General features: G+C 41.1%; 1 long non-coding RNA gene across 1 annotated transcript; it reads right to left on the bottom strand.

Moving 5' to 3' along the window:
• Positions 1–1,585: 1,585 nt before the first annotated feature.
• LOC105552990 lies at positions 1,586–2,847 on the bottom strand. Its single transcript, XR_001008092.1, has 2 exons — positions 2,428–2,847; positions 1,586–1,749 (listed from the first exon to the last, which is right to left on the bottom strand). It is a non-coding gene; the product is annotated as an uncharacterized LOC105552990 (long non-coding RNA).
• Between the last annotated feature and the right edge of the window lie 977 nt (positions 2,848–3,824).

Genomic DNA, 3,824 nt, shown 5'->3' with positions numbered 1-3,824 from the left:
TGGTATTTTGATGAGAATTGCATATATGTACAACAAATAGCACTATGAATGGAATAGTATCTCACATCTCAATACTAATATTTAATTTAGATGACCTAAATGCTCCACTTAAAAGATACAGAATTGCAGAATGGATAAGAATTCACCAGCTATCTGCTGCCTTCAAGAGACTCACCTAACACATAAGGACTCAAATTAACTTAAGTTAAAGGGGTAGGAAAAACGTTCTGTGCAAGTGGAGACCAAAAGTGAGCTAGAGTAACTATTCTTATATCAGACAAAAGAAACTTTAAAGCAATAGCAGTTAAGAAAGACAAAGGGGCACATTACATAATGATAAAAGGCCTTGCTCAACAGGAAAATATCACAATCTTAAATATACATGCCTATAACTGCAGCTCCCAAATTTATAAAACAGTTACTACTAGATCTAACAAATGAAATAGACAGCAAAACAATAACAGTGGGGGACTTCAGTACTCCACTGATGACACTGGACAGGTTATCAAGACAGAAAGTCAACAAAGAATCAATGGATTTAAACTATACCCTAGAACAAATGGAATTAACAGGTATTTATAGAACATTCTACCCAACAACTGCAGAATATACATTCTATTCATCAGCATATGGAACTTTCTCTAAGATAGACCATATGATAGGCCACAAAATGAGCCTCAATACATTTAAGGGAATTGAAATTATATCAAGCACTCTATCAGACCACAGTGGATTAAAACTGGAAATCCACTCCAAAAGTAACCTTCAAAACCATGTAAATACATGGAAATTAAATAACCTGCTCCTAAATGATCATTGGGTCAACTATGAAATCAAGATGGGAATTAAAAAATTCTTCAGACTGAATGCAAATAGTGACACAACCTATCAAAACCTCTGGGATACAGCAAAGGCAGTGCTAAGAGGAAAGTTTATAGCTCTAAATTCCAACATCAAAAAGTCTGAAAGAGCATAAACAGACAACCTAAGTTCACACCTCAAGGAACTGGAGAAACAAGAACAAAGCAAACCCAAACCCAGCAAGAGAAAGGAAATAAACAAAATAAACATTTAGCAGCACTAAATGAAATTGAAACGACAACAAAAAACAATACAAAAGATAAATGAAACAAAAAGCTTGTTCTTGAAACCAGCTTAATAAAATAGATAAATAAAATTGATTGAACACTAGCAAAATTAACCAAGAAGAGAGAAAATTCAAATAAACTCAATCAGAAATGAAATGGGACATATTACAACTGACATCACAGAAATACAAAAGATCATTCAAGGCTACAATGAACACCTTCATGCGCATTAACTAGAAAACCTAGAGGATGTGGATAACTCCTTGGAATCATATAACCCTCCTATCTTACAACAGGAAGAATTAGATACCCTGAACAGAACAATAACAAGCAGTGAGATTGAAATGGTAATTAAAAAAATGTTTTATATTTTAAATCTCTGTATTTACTTCTCTAATTTTTACTCCAAATATACAAGATATGTTAGTGTGTAGGAAGTGAGTGTAAGTTTGATGTTCACATAAGAAGTAGTATCCAAGGAGAGTATGATTGAATTGTGACCTTATGTGTCATTTATTACATCAGGAGTGAGCCAATGTTTTACCCTTTGAGGTGAGCAGATTGCTTGAGGGGAGTTAGAGTCCTTACCTATGTCATCAGCACACCATTTTCATGGACTGCTGGGCAGAATTTAGACAGATCAGGGAAGTGATGAGAATGGCTAGAAGAAGGGTAGAAAGGGAGAGACATAGGTGAGAATGACAGACATTCAGGAGGTGCATCAGTGGGAGCAAGATACGGCACCACAAAAGAAGACCCAGAGAATAATATAAAGCCGTATTTACAATTTACGGACATGCAAAACTATTCAATATATTGTTTAAGAGTACAGAAAGTTGAAGTCAAGCTACAAAGAATAGCAATTGATTAATAAACATAAAATTCAGCATAATGGCTACTGAGGAGGTGGTTTTTTGATACAGGGTGCGGGGGCCCACAGAAGAAGGCTAAGGTAAATACTACTCTGTTTCTTAAGACGAGTAATGGCTATGCTGGGATTCTTTAATTAATTCTTTTTCTGCTTCGAGTACACATTTTCTGTATTTCGTCTAGTGAGTCAGATATTTTATTATACTAAAATAGGAAAAGTAACCAGACATAGAAACCTTAAGTTATACTGATCAATTTGAGAGCCGGGGCTACAGTACTGAACCTTTTCTTATAAGGCTCTTTCCTATTTTTATTAAAAAATTGAAAAAATGTTTTTTAATAGGAAGTTCCTATAAAGAAAGAACAGCTGCCTTGATCCCCAAGTTCAGATCCCAAATCTCAGAGCCTCTTTCATCCATATCCACATCCCCAGGCTAGCTCTTCCCTAAAGCCAAGCCACTCCACTCACCTGGGGGCTCCAGTCCTCCCTGTTTCTGCTCATCATAGCTGCACATCTGGGCTGTCAGTCCCTGAGCGGCCAACAAGATCAGAAGTGGGGTGAACACAGCAGATGGCCAAGGCAGTGGATACCTGTTTACTCTCACCATGGGAACCTCTGAAGGTGCTTTAAGGAGGTGGAGCCAAAAGCTGGGGGCGGAGTCAGAACAGCTGGGCAGCCACACATTTCTGATCCCTCTCAACCTAGTAATATTGGGAAGCTTTTCTGCTTGGCTCTTCAGATCCAGCTCACCCCTCTGTTCTGGAAATGAGCCTCAATTAGTTTCTCTCCAAAATTTGGGACATCTGGCTCTCCAGGGCAGATGGTGGTGAGATGGGTGAGAAGGAAGCAAGGGTGGAGGGAGATAAGGGCTGTCGCTGGGTGGGTCTCCATGGATCAGGGGCCACTGGAGAAGAACTTCCCGTGATGGAATCACAAGTGGGGGTGGGGAAGCATGAGGTCACAAGGGTCAGATTGTGACCACCTGGAGTGAAGCTGGGGATTTGTCAGCCAGGCCGAGGGGTTTCATAAAAGGCTGGTTGCCAGGGGGTGATTCCAGCAGAGTGAGGCTGGATGTGAAGGGATGGGGTGATGGTATGTCAATTGGGCTCCAGCTTCTGCTCCAGGACCTTTTCATGGAGGCTTATTTCCCAGGTCCTCCCCCAAGGACACCCCTCTCCACATTCTCAACCGCATCCTCCCCTGAGTCTGAGGCTCCGACCACAGTCTATGGTCTACAGCTTCCCTCTCCTCAAGTCCCAACTCCAGCTTTCTCAGTTCCTGGCTGCAATGGTCCTAGGCCCTCCACTCAATTTCCAAACCTTTTGCCTGGCACCACCTTCTCTACCCAGAGCTTTGGCTTACCTATCAATCCTGCCCTGTATGGCCCCTCAGCCTGGAAGTCCATAGGACTGTGATGAAGATGACTGCTTGTATTTTCTGAATCACTTTGTCGATGAGACATGCATCCTATTAGAGCTAACTAAGCTTCACAGAAAGGTCGTTTTGAAGTTGACACTGAGGAAGATATAGGTGCTCTAGGTAGGATCAGTATGTGAGGCTGCCACAAACATGCTGTAGTTTGCACATTCTTGCAGAGAGGTTGCAGTCTGCTTGGGAGAGAAGCCTCAAAAACATGGCTGGTGTCTTGGCAGGGTTTGCTCTGGCCCCCAGGAGGGTGTACAAACAGCCTTCACAACAAGGTGTCTTGCCTCTTAACCACTAGAAGAAACTGATGCCATGAAACTTTGAAAAATCAGAAAGCAAATCCACAAAAGAAGAACCTCTGAAGATAGCAGAGCCCAGTGTAGATAAATTACATCACTCATAGGAGGGAAATAGTGGTATCAACCTAAAGGGGGTCGCTG

Source organism: Mandrillus leucophaeus, unplaced genomic scaffold, assembly GCF_000951045.1.
Source record: "Mandrillus leucophaeus isolate KB7577 unplaced genomic scaffold, Mleu.le_1.0 Scaffold116, whole genome shotgun sequence".
Lineage (NCBI taxonomy): Eukaryota > Metazoa > Chordata > Mammalia > Primates > Cercopithecidae > Mandrillus > Mandrillus leucophaeus.
Note: the sequence above shows the minus strand (reverse complement) of the source record. Positions and strands in the feature narration are given on the sequence as shown.